This window comes from Sus scrofa, chromosome 9, assembly GCF_054392235.1.
Source record: "Sus scrofa isolate SSC_HxYL_T2T_F1_AM1 chromosome 9, Sscrofa_HxYL_maternal_Yorkshire_Landrace_v2.0, whole genome shotgun sequence".
Taxonomy (NCBI): Eukaryota; Metazoa; Chordata; class Mammalia; order Artiodactyla; family Suidae; genus Sus; species Sus scrofa.
The window spans coordinates 14,717,268-14,733,773 of record NC_139391.1 but is presented as its reverse complement, the minus strand read 5'-3'; the positions used below and the strand labels follow the sequence as shown (position 1 = coordinate 14,733,773).

The 16,506-nt window shown below is 41.2% G+C and overlaps 1 protein-coding gene across 9 annotated transcripts in view; it reads left to right on the top strand.

Moving 5' to 3' along the window:
• The window catches only part of TENM4 (teneurin transmembrane protein 4), a 2,941,714-nt gene that overhangs the window by 1,281,564 nt on the left and 1,643,644 nt on the right, over window positions 1-16,506 (top strand). For all 9 annotated transcript variants that reach the window (XM_084975397.1, XM_084975391.1, XM_084975384.1 and 6 more), the window contains exon 6: window positions 15,652-15,714. The gene's annotated coding sequence lies outside the window, so the exon portion shown is untranslated. The remainder of the gene's footprint in view (window positions 1-15,651; window positions 15,715-16,506) is intronic.

Below are 16,506 nucleotides of genomic sequence, written 5' to 3'. Positions count from 1 at the left end.
TATCCTTTTCCATTATGGTTTATCACTATATATTGACTATAGTTCCCTGTGCTATAGAGTAGGACCTTGTTGTTTACCCATTCCATGTACAATAGTTTACATCCGCTAATCCCAAATTATAAAGCTATCCATCCCCCTCTGCTTCCCCCTTGGCAACCACAAGACTGTTTTCTATGCCTGTGAGTCTCTTTCTGGTTCAGTAGATAAGTTCATTTGTGTCCTATTTTAGATTCCACCTCTAAGTGGTATCATATGGTATTTGTCTTTCTGTTTCTGACTTACTTCACTTAGTGTGATGATCTCTAGGTCCACCCATGTTGCTACGAATGGCATTATTTCATTCTTTTCATGGTTGAGTAACATTCCCATACGTGTGTGTGTGTGTGTGTACGTGTGTGTGTGTGTGTGTGTGTGTGTACGTGTGTGTGTGCACGTGTACCACATCTTCACATCTTCTTTATCCACTCATTGGTTGGTGGACATTTAGGTTTTTTTCTATGTCTTGGCTATTGTAAATACTGTTGCAATGAATATTGGGTTGCACATATATTTTTGAATTAGTTTTCTCTGGCCATATGGCCAGGATGTGGATTGCCGGATCATATGGGTACAATCTACGTGCTCATAGGGACTCTCCAATATTCCAGGTTACATTTTCTAGAATGAATGAGGTTCTTGGGTTTTGTCATTTATCGGATCCCTGTAGACAGTTACTTTGAATGAAATAAACCTACTTTGTGCTTGACACACTGGGTACCACATGCATTAAATCTTTGTCTAGGGTTGCCTTGTCCTGTTGCTACCATTGCCATAGTACACTGCTGAGACCAGCTCAGCAGGTGAGGGATGAAAAACAGGTGCTGTGAAACTTAAGAAAAAGTTAACATAAGATAACACAGAGACATTTATCTTAATTAAAGGTGGAACCTGGGCAATCAAGGTTTCAGAGACCAAGAGCACTGCTTCAAGAAACCACAAGATTTCTGCTCTTTAGGATTACATTAATTGAGGAGGGGGTTGTAGGTGCTGGATATAGTTCTTTTATTATTTTAAACAGTTCTTTTATTATTTTAAAAATCACATAGCTGGTGGATGGTTAAGCTCTTATTCAGACCTTTAGGCATTTAACAGTCATTAGCATTGAGGAAGCTTGGCTTTAGCTATCAATGCATTGCATCTAGAGAATCATCATCGTGCTTCTGCAGAAGGCATGCCTATCTGCAGCAACCCAGCATGCCTAGGTTTGCACCTAGTTCTGCTTGCTGATGCATATTGACCACTCATAAACCCCCTGGGGCCATGAGGTTCCTCTTTCTCTTATTTTAACAGGACATATTATGCTGTGCAAATGGCATGCCTTTCTGCACAGATCAGCATTCCTAAACCAAGGAGTCTTGTCCTCATCAGCTGACCACATGAATAACTTATGACTTTTGGTCTTAGGTCTGAAGCTTGTTTACCAGCACTGCGACTGTTTTTTGAGCAGGAATGTGAGGTAAAGCAGGACAAGATGGAGTTTTCAGCATAGAAAAGAGAGACAGAGAGGCTAAGAAAAGAGTGTAGAAACATGTCTCTCTATAGTACAGTTCAGCCATTCTGTCTGCAGAGGGAAAAATACGCCCACAAATACATTCTGCCTATGAACAAACTATGGAGAAGGAGTGAGGAAGGAAGAGTACCCAAAGGTGAACAATCACTGTCCTTTTGTCATTTTTCACTGACCAGGGTGGGATAGGTTTGACCACTGAGTGATTGTGGCTAGTTCTTTTAGAAGTGAACAAAGGCACAAGGTTGGGAAGGAGAGTCAAATGTCTACTGCAGATTTGCATGATTAGTTAGGTTTGGTATTTCACCTGCTGCTGAATCTACTTCTCCCCAGAATGACCACACATCCTGGTTTTTCAGTGCTGAGGGGGTTCCATGGATATGATATTTTCAATGAGAAAAATAGAAAAGTCCCAGGCACACTGGGACCAGTGGTTGTCCCATGCCTATCCCAGTGTGTTGAATCCTATAACCTGATGCTTCAGGCCCCATTAGGAAGCTCTTCATCTGTATCTACTGGCCAGCCTCAGGCCAGCCTTCCAGAAGCCCCACACAGGGCTCATCTACATAAGATGATTGGCTCCCCAAGTTACAGTCTTCTTACACCCCCACATAATTTGCAAGAAAAAAAGGAGTTAATGAGTAGATATTTATAATCCCGCTTAAATTTTTCTCCCATATTTTCCCTTAAACTTTGGCACCTGCTACCACTTGTCTTCTAGCAGAAAACAAAAGGAATCAAAAGGAGCAAACAAATGTTAATGAGAAAACTCAGAAACAGCTGAGATGCTTAGTTTTCAATAGCTTTCTTTTTCCACAAGTATGTGGACAGAGAGTTTTGATTTTCTCCTGCATATTTATAGCATGGTTTTATTTTTCTGATAGTAAACCTGTTCACACTCCTTAAGGTAGACTGAAAAGTAAAAGCTGAAGATAATGCTAAGAGTGCTAAGATTGATTGAGGACCTACTATGTGTTAGGCATTAGCCTGTGTATCTTAATCAGATTAATTTGTTTACTCTTTTATAGAAACTTTATGAAGTAGATATTACATTTTATTACTTGAGCAAAAGGAAGCCCAGAGAGGTGATATAACTTACTCAAGGTTAATCAAATAGCTAGTAAAAAAGAAAGAGCTGGAGTTCCCGTCGTGGCGCAGTGGTTAACGAATCCGACTAGGAACCATGAGGTTGCGGGTTCGGTCCCTGCCCTTGCTCAGTGGGTTGACGATCCGGCGTTGCCGTGGGCTGTGGTGTAGGTTGCAGACACAGCTCAGATCCTGCGTTGCTGTGGCTCTGGCGTAGGCTGGAGGCTACAGCTCCGATTCGACCCCTAGCCTGGGAACCTCCATATGCCGCAGGAGCGGCCCAAGAAATAGCAAAAAAGACAAAAAAAAAAAAAAAAAAAAGAAAAAAGAAAGAGCTATGCTTGATCCTAGGGACCTCTGTGGTCTACCTTGAGAGCCCAGGCTGCAGTATATTTCCTAGATGGTCACTTTAGCTTCCTCATCTTCATGGCCTTAGCATCCTGCACAATCATGGGGACTCATGGCCTGGAAAACACTGTCTCTGACCTTTCCAGATCTTCAGCTTTCAAAAACTGTGAGCATTTTTCCCTGTGTGCCTAAAAACTCTCAAAAGAGATGTCATATGAAAAAGATAAAGGTTCTCTATCATTTTAGTCTGCATATTTCTTGGAAAAATACAAGTCTTAAGGAAGCCTAAAATATGCAATGAGGGTCAAATTATAAAATATATCTCTTCTGGGACATTGCCTGTACCCCTGCTGAAGGGTCCAATGTAAAAGGAATATAGTCATCAGAATACACAGCGCTAGGCTTAAATCTTCAGTGATGACTGTTTTCAGGCCATCTCAACCTAGAACCTAGAACTTTCTCTCTCTCTCTCTCTTTTTTTTTTTTTTTTTTTTTCGTCTTTTGTCTTTTGTTGTTGTTGTTGTTGTTGCTATTTCTTGGGCCGCTCCCGCGGCATATGGAGGTTCCCAGGCTAGGGGTCGAATCGGAGCTGTAGCCACCGGCCTACGCCAGAGACACAGCAACGCCGGATCCGAGCCGCGTCTGCAACCTACACCACAGCTCACGGCAACGCCGGATCGTCAACCCACTGAGCAAGGGCAGGGACCGAACCCGCAACCTCATGGTTCCTAGTAGGATTCGTTAACCACTGCGCCACAATGGGAACTCCTCTTTTTTTTTTTAATAGAGGACACAATATGTACCTCTGCCTCTCTCCTGATGATGGGGCTGAAAGGATGAAAATGCAGCCTAACCTTCCAAGACCCCAAGAAGGTAGTAAAGAGCCCTAACTCCAGCTTCCTAAAAAGCCCTAGATGCCCCCGAATTCCAGACCCTGCTCCCTGCCAGTAAATAGGTAAAAGGTCACACTTCTTGCTGTTCCAGGGCCTGCTCTCTGTATGAAACTAGGTGAAAGGACGTAAAATAGGCCCTTGAGTGTGTGATCCTGACCTAAGTAAGATAACAGGAAATGAGCTGACTAATCGCTTATCTGGCTTCTGTAAAACTGCTTGCGCCATAGAAGAAATGATTACACATTGAAAGCCCTAGTGACCTATCTCAACTGCAATCTGTCACTCCGCCCAGGAGCCCGCGCAAATGCGGACCTCCGGAACTGTAGAAAAATGATTGGTCCACGGAGCGCGGGCTCTCGATGTTTTAAAATGATTGGTCCACGGAGCGCGGGCTCTCGATGTTTTAAAATGATTGGTTTGCGAAGCGCGGGCTTTGTTGTGAACCCCATAAAAGCTGTCCCGATTCCACACTCGCCGCCGCAGTCCTCTACCCCTGCGTGGCGTACGACTGTGGGCCCCAGCACGCTTGGAATAAAAATCCTCTTGCTGTTTGCATCAAGACCGCTTCTCGTGAGTGATTTGGGGTGTCGCCTCTTCCGAGTCCAGACAAGGGGGATTTTCCTTCTACTGGCCTTTCAGGGCCTCCATTTTTCATCTCCTGGTTTTGCACCCTAATTTGTTACCGCTCTGTTTATAATCAGGATTGGTGCAGTTTATACCCTACTCCTGAACAGGGCTTCTGTTCTGAGTCTTTGTGTATGCACTCTATCCTTTGAAGAAAACGGAAGAGGGCCTGATATTTAGTGAGAGTATGATATACGTATAATTTATACATACATATGTATATGTGTGTATGTTTGTATATATCAGATGCTACAAGAACTCTATTTCATAAAGTCCTGTCACAGTATGTGCTTGGTTTTATGTAACGGAGGTCCAACTACAGTGGTTTAACAGGTGGCAATTTTAATTGTCTCTTGTAATAGGGAGTATTCAGGGCTGGTATGTTGGCTTCATGCCTCACTGGAGTTGTGGCCCCTCAGTCTTCCTCACTGCCTCCGTGTTCCAGACAAGAAGACAGAGAAGATCAAGGACAGAGGGTGAATGCTCACGAAGTCTATGTGTACTTGAAACGTTTCCTCCTGAGCTCCAAGGAGTGACTTTCATTTATATCTTATCATTAAAAATTGTGTCACAAACTGTGAAGGAGGCTGGGGAATTTGGTGGTTTAAGCTAGGCATACAACCATCCTAGACTTAATTAGGGATTTATCGGCGAGAAAGAGGATGAAAGTCGGTATTGAGGAAGCTACCAAAAATGTCTATAACCGTATGCCCCAAATTCAGTGAGCGTGCAGGGATGGTAATTACCTATGTTTACCTCTTTCAGAGAGGTGAAAAAGCTAAGCCCAGGTAATGCATTCACAGCTCATCTCTGTCTACCCTTTCTACTCTGTTACATCCTTCTTAAGGTTCTTTGCCCTAAGGAGGCTCAACCTTCCAGAGGAATTTGGCGTAGAGAAGCATCTTATACTTGTCTTGCCTGAAGATCATAGAGGATTTAGAAATATGTGTATATTTTTGGTTGTGCCAACAGCAAATGAAAATTCCCAGGCCAGGGACCAAAACTGTGCCACAGTAGCCACCCAAACCATGGCAGTGACAATGCCAAATCTTTAACCTGTTGTGCCACAAAGGAACTCTGGGAAATAAAATTTTTATGTGTACCTCATATGTTCTAGGCATCATTCTAGCTAGTTGTTTGTACTGCTGAGGATTCTGTGTTTAGAAGAGCTAAGCAGCCTCCCATGGCCCCACAGGTGATGAGCAAGAGAGCTTGTGTTCAATGGCAACTGGGTAAAGTCCCTTCTCTTTTCATCGCATAATGTAACCAACCACGAGTATTCAAAACTCAATAGGAAAAATCCGATAGATGGAACCACCTTCAAGATCTGCGAAAGAGGAATTTCAGACAGCGGTCTTGTATTCCCTCAAGGTGTGGCTTATTTTTGATGTGGTACTAAATCAGAGCAGAAATGTGAGATAGAGCAAAAGCGTTTCTCTTTCATTCCTTTCCTACTTTGTAGGGTTGAAGAAGCCCAATAATAAAAAATATTAATCCTAACATAGACCTTAATGCATTTCAGGCATATTATCTCCTCTTGGTTCTTCCAACAACCCTGATCAGTGGGCTGAGCAGGGACTTAATACCTACATATGAATGAAGAAGTCGCCATCAGAGTGTTTAACGCAAAAATAGCAATTGAAATAACAACCTTGAGCCTATGCTTTTAAATAGTAACTTTTGTGTTTCTTTTATAAACTTAGCCTTCCAGATCTTTTATAAAGGAAATTTTCAGGTGGAATATGAACTGAAGTTTCACTTTGTGAAATCATGCTTTTATTAAGCAATATCTAAATTAATATCTAATTCCCTTGCCAATCTTGTATCAGGACTTATTCAAAACCCTCCGCTTCCTCCCCCCTTTCCTTTTTTTGACAAATAAATTTAGCATTCAACTTATTTAGGGAAAAAACAATTATGTACGAATGAATCACTTGACATGTTTTTACATTAATCTTTTGCTAAAATGGGTGTTATTATATTAAAATAGATAATTAATAGCTCATTGGGATTCACATCAAATATTTCCTTAAATGTGCAACGTATTGAAAAAAAAGTCTAATGGCTCTATCGTCAGCCTTGTCACTAGCATTACTGACAGATTTGTTGAACACTTACCCATGTTCAAGACCTTGGAGCACATTCTAGATACAAAAAAAAAAAAAAGATATATGTCTCCTAGATTGCAGATCTCTTTGACAGCTGTGTAGACCACAGTGCCTTATACAGAGAATGAGCTCAAATACTTATTGAACTGACGGAGGAAAGGGGGGAAAGAAGGAAGGAAGGAAAGGGGAGTAAACGCCTTCATTTGGGGAAGAAGAAAGTCTTACTTTCCTGAGGTGTGTTGGCACAGTACACTGACAGAAAAGATGCCTAGCAAGAGATATGGAGACCTTATCCTTGTTCTCTGAGCCTAAAAGAGTGTACAGCACTTGGGTTATACTCCCATTGTTGCTGAATGAATAAATGGAAGATAAACACATATTCCGGTACCACTAAATGTCATAATTAGTCTCCCTCCTGCTCAGGTCTCTTGCATTCAGAACACTTCCATATCTTGTCATGTGTGATTGGTTAAAAGATTTTGAGATTAGCCCTTCTGAATGTGACTTTAATCTTGCTTTCACCTGCTGTTTTTAGTCCAGCCAGCCCACCTGGAATTGTAAAGCAGATAGCATCATACAGAAGCACTGTGCTGTGCTGTGTTGAAAGGACAGGCATCCCAGTCTTCTGCAGATGTTCTGATTCCTCTCTTTTCCTCAATTCACTTCTCTCCCCACCAGAGAGCTCTTTTGTCCCTCCCTAATTGGTTGTGGATAAGAAGAGTAGATATGCCACTTTTGTGGTCTTCAATAAAGTAATCCCTTGTGAAATCTCCTACTGTGGGATTAAAAACAAAAGGGTGCAAGCTGATTACTATCTTCACTCTTAGAATCCAGGGATGGGGAATATGACTTCTTCTGGGATTCCTTTGACTTCTTTGTCCAGGCCGAAATTTCAGAGCAGGAGCCTGTTGGCAGTGTAATATATTTCAATTCTAAAGGGCATAATGAACAATATCAAGTGATTAGAAAAGAAACTGCAGCTGATAAAAAGGAATTTAGCAGAAGTCTTGACTTCTCTTAACTCTTCAGAAAAATTGAACTGTCATGGAACATTTCAAGTAAAATCAAGAATTTCTTAGTCTGAACCTGAAAGCCTACAGAATCTGTAAATCACTGTGAATAAAGGCATGGTGGGTTATCCAGTGAAAATTATCAGAGCAAAAGTAAAAGGAATCTTAGGAACCCCTGTGTCAGTTTCCTCAGAGACCCACTGGGAGCCACGCACAGCTAAAATGCATACACACAGGCACACCCATGTGTATACTTTGTACATGTGTGCATGTATTTATATATATGATTGTATATATTGTAAGGCGAGTGTGAATAAAAAGAGAATGAGCTGGGTGTTCAGGCAAAGAGGAAAAAAAATTATTAGAGGGGAAAGGGAGAGGGTGACTGACCCTTGAGAAGAACCAGCCCCCACCCTTCTCGGGGGAACTTCTTATACCCTTCCGATGGGAAATTGGATTCCCTGAAGTGGTGGGGGCAGTTTAGTTTATCTTTTGCCTGCAGCTGAACTCTGGTGGTCATGTAGGCATGAGAAAGTCATGACTTATGGTAGGGTGGTCTCGTAATCCTGAGAAAGCTGGAGGTGCATGGTGTCCCATGGTGAAGGGGGAAGGGTCTCATAGTCTTGGGAAAGCAGGTACCAGTGGCAAAAACAGGATGTCACTTGAGCAAGGTGGTCAGTCTCGTGGGTCAGCATAAAGAGCCCTTTTAACAATGAGCCCCCATGTAGCCCCTAACATATATGTGTATATGTGTGTGCATATATATATATATATACACACAGGTATATAGATATATATATATCTGTGTTTTTGAATTTGGAATGTACCTTAAAATATATTAAAATCTCTCTGGGCTGCTATTAAAGTTCTTCCAAGAAATCTGCTTCTCCTAGTCACATGGGAGGCACTGTTGCCGGAAATCGGCCTCTGCTCACAGGTGCTGAACAGAAATGCAGAGATGGAATTTGGGGCGAAGGAGAAAACAAAAAACAAAAAAAAAACAGCTTTATTGCTTTGCCAGGAAAGGAGGGTCAAAGCAGGCTAATGCCTCAAATACTGTGGCCCCCTTAGGAGGGATTGGAAGGTAGTTTTATAATTTGGGGAGTGAAAAAGAGGGTCACAGATAAGGATCAGGGTAGAGGCAAGCCTGCATTGCTTTCAAAGCTGGTGTTCAGTGGTCTGACAGTGGGTCTTCTTCCTGGAATAAAGAATGCTTCATTAACATCTTCCTTTTGATGGGGTTTTAGTTCTGTAGGGAAACTCAAAGATAGTGTTATGTGTATACCCTTGGGCCAGGACCTTGCCCCAAAGCTGCACTATTGTTTTTTGATTACTCCTCTCAGGTCTCTGCATCCCCTCCCTTGATTAGCAACTCTTTAAACCTGCCCTTTGGAACTCAGGGAAGGTCTTGGAGTGGGAAATGGGGGACACAGAAAGACTTGTGTGCCCAGGAGCCCACAGAGCTCTGCTCAGTTTCAACACTATCAAACTAAGCCACTTTTTTTTGCTTTTTTGTGGGTATGAGGGGTTATACTTGTATAAATCCAGAAGGCAGAATGGCCTTTACACTTGTGGTTTCAGTTCTTAAGAAAGATGCCCCCTCCACCAAGGCTAAGGCTTGCACACTTCCTGAATGTCACATTATTTCATTTACCTGAGTACCTCAGATTTATGTGAGGGCCTTCTGTCACACTTCTTATCTGGAACATTCTCCTGCCTTAGGAGAATGACCACATGCCAGAGACTGAGCAGAGTGCTATTAATACCCCCTCAATATTCATGAAAAAACTGGGCTTGGCACAGTTTTTGTCACATTATTGTCCCTTGATTCTTAGATGTCATTGATTGTAAGTTGTTTTTAACGTTAATATCAACTCTTTAGGCACTAAGACACATAGCAGAATATGCATATTGATGAAGTCATGGTAATAAGCATTCAAGACATGAAACTCTTGATCTTACAGTTGTTATTACTGCTGGCTCAATAACAGGCCTTGTCTTTTCGTGGAGACCTCATTCTCACTCTCTTGCACTGCTTTGGGATGAACACTGCCCACCCCTCATCTCATCACAGATCTCCTGTTTGACCATCCAAATTCACATGTTATGGACTGCTATTTCTTCTCCTAAGAACCTATCCCCAAACTGCTTCAACATGTGGGAGCGGTTTCTCAAGAAATGGTCTATTCTCTGAGACATCCCAGCATTGGGTTTGTTGGTGAGGCATTCCGTTTTCAGGGAAACTTTGTTTCCCCAGATCTGGCCTTTGCATGGAAAAAGTCCTTCCTCCTGTGCTCCACTGTGATGTCTCCACTGTCTGTAACGTGTTGGGTGGCTGTCTTTGGAAAGGGACTTTCTGACTATTTGCACAGAATTGCAAATCCTGTGAACTAGGCTGAAAATCCATTAGGATTGTTCATTTTAACCCATGTGCTTAAAGGAATTCCAAATGATAAGCTCTTCAGGATATTTGCTCTCAAAAAGTATATTTTAAAATTCATAAAATCAACATAATCTATTTCAGAATGTTCACTAAATAGAAAAAAAGTGAAAAAAAAAACTCCCCTATATTGTAAAATTCATAATATAGCCCTTGTTGTTATTTTTTATATTTTAATGTCATTTTCCCTAAGTATAATTGTTATCATGTACACATACAAATTTTAAAATTTGTTTCTATTGTTTGTTAATATATTATGGGCATTTTTCTACACTGTCAGGTAGGAGTTCTCTAATACAACACGTATAACCTTTATATTCAGCTTCCCTCTCTTCTCACCTCTCTTGACCCACTGTCATCCTCTAGTCCATCCATACTGAACGACACACAGTTATTAGACATTATCCTCTTCACAACCCACCTCTCACTCTGCCTCTTCCTGCTACATCAGCCAGCTTATGGGCAACAAACACAATCCCCTATAATTGTTGAAATCAAGAGGCTTTTTACATAAGAACCACTTACTGGGTATCATGCAGGTTTAAGGGAACAAGAAATACATGGTGAAGAAGAGAACAGTGAGAGAAGTCCAACTAGGACTCGGGTTCAATCCCTGGCCTTGCTCAGTGGGTTAAGGATCCAGCATTGCCATGAGCTGTGGTGTAGGTTGCAGACCAAGCTCAGATCCCATGTTGCTGTGGCTATGGTATAGGCTGGGAGCTGTACTGTAGCTCTGATTCAACCCCTAGCCTGGGAACTTCCATATGTCATGGGTACAGCCCTAAAAAGAAAGAAAGAAAGAAACAAAACAAAGAATAGTGAAATGCTCAGAAACTAGCAATGGGAAAGTTCTTATCCTCTTAGGGCCTAGTAGTGTGGGGCCAGCTGAGGACCAGCACCTAGAACCCCAAAGAAGGAGCCACCTTTGAGTGCTGTTGTCTAGAGAGACACAGAAAACTGAGATGTGATATCTCAGTTGAGAGGGATTAGGAGAAACACCCCATTTCTCTCCCCAACAGGCCTCTTACTTCCTACTGGATAAACCCCAAGGAAGCACTGATGCAGCAGGTCAGAGAATGGCTAGGGAAGGAGAAGCCAAAGAGAGAATGACAATTTTAATAACTAATCCTCCAGGGTTGGTTTAGATGTACTTTATCAAGGAAGTAAGAATGAGTTAGTTTCCTCTCTATGTTCCCACTGCTTCCAGTGTTCCCCTTAAGATATTATATTTCATACCTAATTAAAATTACTAATGATGCCAAAAAAAAAAAAAAAGGGACTAGCTGAGTTTTTCAAAATAAAACAGAAAATTCCTGTGTGAGCAGTAGGTTAAGTAGGTTAACTGCAACAGTGGCGCAAGTTCCACCCCTGGCCTGGGAACTTCCACATGCCCTGGGTGAGGCCAAAAAATAAATTTGTTAATTAAATATATATAAACAAAAAAAATTACTAATGAGGTAACAACATATCCTGTTTAATATTATTTGACCAATAGCAAGCAGAGTCTTGCATATAAAAAGCATCCAATAATTATTTTCATAATCACCATTTCTAAAGCCTTTGTAATATTTGTCCTAGAAGCTAGATGGTAGTGGATTTAGTCTTTCTCATTCTATAACATTTTTAAGTTTTTTGTTAATTTATTTATATATATAGTTATTAAATACATTGTTCATTATTTCAAAGTTAACGTGATTTCTCTAGTTTGATACTAAACTCTTTGAAGACAAGAGGCTATACACATCTCTCTGGATTTCTCTACTTCTAGTACACAAACACACAAACCACTTAAAATGGTCAGGTGTCTCCAGTTTCCCAAAAAGGTCTCCATGTTCTCCTCAAAGCTCTTAACCCCAATACCTGTGTTCTCGTCAACAGAGAAAATAGGATTCACTAGACCAATCATCCCAAAGCCTCATGCCAACAAAGCAACAAACCAACAAAAATGAATGTAGCACTACCTGGTGCTGGCTGCCTCTTTATGGCATTGGATAATAATATGTCTCTACCCTTGACCTCCTCCCACCCTTGCTAACTCTTTTCGACTAGACCACAGGAATTCTTACTTCATGTGTTGCTCCAGAACATTTTGTGAGGCGGAATAGAAAGAAGGCGGCACTGGAAGTTGGTAGAACTGACTTCCTGCTGTTCTTCTTCCAGGGTCTCACTGAGAGGCCCTGGGGACACTCTGCCCCTCTCTGGGTTGCTCCCCTGCTAAGACACATGATTTCTGTGGTCTGGTCCAGTTCCTCCTAGAGGGTAAGGGCTGGGTTCAAATCCTACCTTGCTCACATGTAAACTGAATCTTCTTCCTCACCATATTTTCTCTCTTGACCTTCAGTGGGCTCACCTTTAAACTGAGATCATGAAAGTGAGTTTGCAGAATTTGTCCAGGTTGCATAAAAGCAGATGATAAAGTAGGTGATCAAAAGAGGATAGTGGGATGTGGTCACAGACGTGGTTGAAATAGAATGATTGCTCTGGAAGGATGTGGTGAGGCTGGACCTGGGAAACAACAGACTAAGGAAAGGGGGTAAAGAGGGAGGAGGGATGAGAGAAGTGAAGAAAGGGAGGGAAAGAAAGAAGGAGAGAAGGAAGAAAGGAAGGAGGGGAAGGAGGGAAAGGAAAGAGGACGCCGGGGATGGATGGGCAGAGAGAGAACTTCGGAGACAGTTTATAGATATGTAAGAAAATATAATCTAAGTCAGGGCTTCTCAATTAGTGTAGCCACACTCCAGTTTAGCTACTTAAACTTTGAGGTATGTGACTTCAGCATTTAGTGAAAATGTGCATTATAAATAGGCATGTAAATGGCTCAGCATGGGGGCTGAACGTTGGAGGCAGCTTTTGGCAGAGGTAATAATGAAGTGAATCTCATTAGTGATGGAAAGGCAATTAAGGAAAACCTCAATGAAGCTCCATATCTGAGCATTCAGCTCCAAGATTGGGATTTTGGAGGAAAAAAAGGTTAAGCACCGGGAGGCTGTTTATAATGACTTTAATTAGGTTGAAAATGAATTGTTTTGCTCTTTTTTTCTCTCTCTCTTTCAGTTTGCCTTTCTGGTAACAGAGTCTCTTGTAACAACACTGAGGTGCACTTGTCAATTGCGGAGATCATGTAGGTGCACAAGGTGTTCGGTGAATGACAGGGATTTCATGTTGTGGTTATGCTCCCTGAGAGAAAGGGAGGAATCCAGCCATTTCCATCACCAAGCCACAGTGCATAGAGTGCGCCGTTGTTAATGAGGAGGATTTTCATTGGACTTGACCTTATTACCAGGGCCTTTCCTTCCCAGCAAGACTCAGGTGGAAAACTCTCTTTAACTTCGAGAAGCATGCAACATGTCATGGATTTAGGCAACCCAAGTTATTGTTACACTGTGATTTGAGGAAACAAGGGAGCATATGTTGGATATTGATATTTAGAAACCTGGTAGGATGAAGGAAAGATACTGTGTACGTTACTTTTAAGCTTAAAATTCTGTATTATCTTTATTGATATCAACAGAAAGGAGAAATGTCCATTATTATCACTGATATTATTCTAGACGCCATGTTACATGATAATTGGGATTTACCAAGTATTATATCTCATCTTGTTCTATCTTCAAAAACAAATTTTGATTGAGGTATGAATATCCCTATTATACAAATAAGGAAAGTGAATCAGTTCAGGTTAAGTGATCCGCCCATTGTCATAACAGCTAATAAAATGGCAGAGACAGTATGCAAACGGAAGCTTTCTATTGTCCATATCCCTCCCTGTGTAACATGCGGGTAACCCTTAGAGGTAGTTCTATCCAGCAAATAGTAGCAAATGTCCAGTGGCTTTCTGGTGCTATTTAGTGTATAGCTAGGACCAGAGCCCAAATTAAAATCCCCTGAGTAGACCTGAATTGGGTCCATATGGAGGAAAAGTAGGTCCTACTGCACTTCCTTCAGTTTGGCAGCAGATCATAACAGAGTTTTATTATCCCAGTGATTTAAAAGTATCAGTTATTTTTAGGTGGAAAGTAACCTAGAGGTTGGACAACCCTCGCCCAGCTGGTGGGTAAATTTCCATGGCAACCGATTATTAGGCAGAGATTGACTCCAGAGGAAGACGGTCTGCAGAGCACTGATCTTCAGCCCTGGCCGTGCATTAGAATCACTGCGGAGCATTTAAAAAATATCGAGGCCTGGGGTCTACCCTTAGAGGTTCTTAGGTAATTGATTGGGAATATAGTCATAGCATCAAGATTTTTTAGGTTACTCAAATGATTCTAATGTACCACTTCATTGAGAACTGCTGTGATAAAATGTGGTTTTTATATGCCATATACATGTGTAAAGATTACTCACTACCTGGGAGAATTACAAGGGATTTCAGCTGGATCAGTTTCCCCTTCTTTCCTTCCTTCTCTTCCTTTTATCCTCCTTCCCTCCCTCCTTCCCCCACCTCATCCCTCCCTTCCTCTTTCCTTCCTTCTTTCCATAAATATTTGCTGAGTGCCCATTTTGATACATTGCCTAATGCCTTCCCTACAACCATCACTGTAGTTTAAATATCATCTTAACCTGGACTATTTGCTAGCTTTCTGACTGACTGTCTTGCCTTCTTTTAGGGTCCCTATAGCCCTGTCCCACTCAGTTATCTGAAAAAATATATTTTTTCACACATGTTTTGCTGCGTGTAAGTGATAATATAAAGTATTTGCCTGTTTCACTAAGCCTAATACTCTCTAGACCCCATCCAGATTTTTATAAATGGCAGAATTCCATTCTTTGTTCATGGCTGAGTAGTAATCCATTCTATGTTTACTAGGTACATCTGTATCCATTTATCTGTTGATGGACACTGAGGTTGCTTCCGTATTTTGGCTATGTAAATAATGACACTAGGAGCATTGCATGTATCTTTGTGAATTCGTGCCTTTGTTTTTCCAGGAGTGGAAAACAATTCCTCAGGAGTGGAATTGCCTGATCATTTGGTAGTTCTGTTTTTAGCTTTTAGAGGAACCTCCATACGCTTGTACATAACAGAACAGACTAATGGTTAACAGTGGGGAGAGGGAAGAGGGAGGGGAAAGAAAAGAGTATGGGATTAAGAGATATAAATTCCTATTATACAATGAATAAGCAAGAAGGATATATTGTACAGCACAGAGAAATATAGTCATTATTTTGTAATAATTTTAAATGGAGTTCAATCTATAAAAATATTGTCACCATACCTGAAACTAATATAATACTGTAAATCAAGTATACTGCTTAAAACTTCTCAGTAAATCTCTTACAACACAGAGAAGTTAAACATGAGACTTCGTAGTGTGGCATAAAAAGATCTTACGATCATGGCCCTGTTTATCTGTTTGTCTTTAACACCCCAAATAAACAAGTGACACTGAGTTTGAAGCCCAGCAGGAACAAAGGGCAAGATCTCTTAACATCCATAAAAGGACACATACCATTCTGCTGAGCATTTCATGAAACATCGGATTTGGTTTTGAAACTAACAGTACTAAGAAATAAGCCAATGATTAAAAATGCTTCCAATTGCCCTGAAACCCAGTCATTAGAGGCAAATAAGTAACAGCCATTAATCATCTTTTGGCAGAAGCTGTCTTTCTGAAGGAGTGAAGAATTGGTTGGGACGTTTGATCTTTTCTTTCATTAAAAGGTAAGGGCAATATTGCAAGTGACAATTCTTTGGGATCTGAAATTTTTGGTCATTTTTTATTTTAATTTCTCTCTATACCCTTTGTTAGAACATGTTATAATTGGCTTCCCATAAAGCACTGAGAAAACTTTCACATTGTGTTGTATTCTGGTATTTTAAAAGGGAAAATGTCAAGAGAAGAAAATGAAATCTCTCTCTTTGGGCATCAGCACTGGTCAACGAATATTATGCTGTTTGTGCTGAGTCTTGGCCAGGCTTCAGAGAGAAGCCTGTGATGTGCTCAGTCATGGAGAAAGGGTCTATGTTTGACTTGATGGGTACAGGTTAAAGGACCACCAGTCTTCATCCAGAGGGATTTGGCAACTGGTGTTTGGTCTGGACAAGCTTTGACGGTAAGGGAGTCTGATCTGAGGTGTAGACCATTTTTTTAATAGCATTACCCTAAGTGGCAGCATCTGATCTTTAGCTGACAGTTTGAAGGTGAGGAATAGAAACTGTGAACTCCAGGGAAGCAGGTCAAGTGTAAGTGAAGGACTCTGATCCTGAAGAAAGAAATTAGAACAATCGTAGATCAAAAAACAAGCTCAGTCTTGTGTCTGCTGTGAACAACAAGGCAGGCACAGGAGGGATGCTTAGTAGATGAGCTCCCTAAACTCATCCCAGGGATGTGTATCGATCACAGGATAGAAAACTAATTCTAAATCCCATTTTCTTGGGAGCCCTGAAGCAACTAACACACTCCACTTAGTGATTTGTAGTGTTGAGCAAGTTAATTTTCTCAGTGTCCGATGT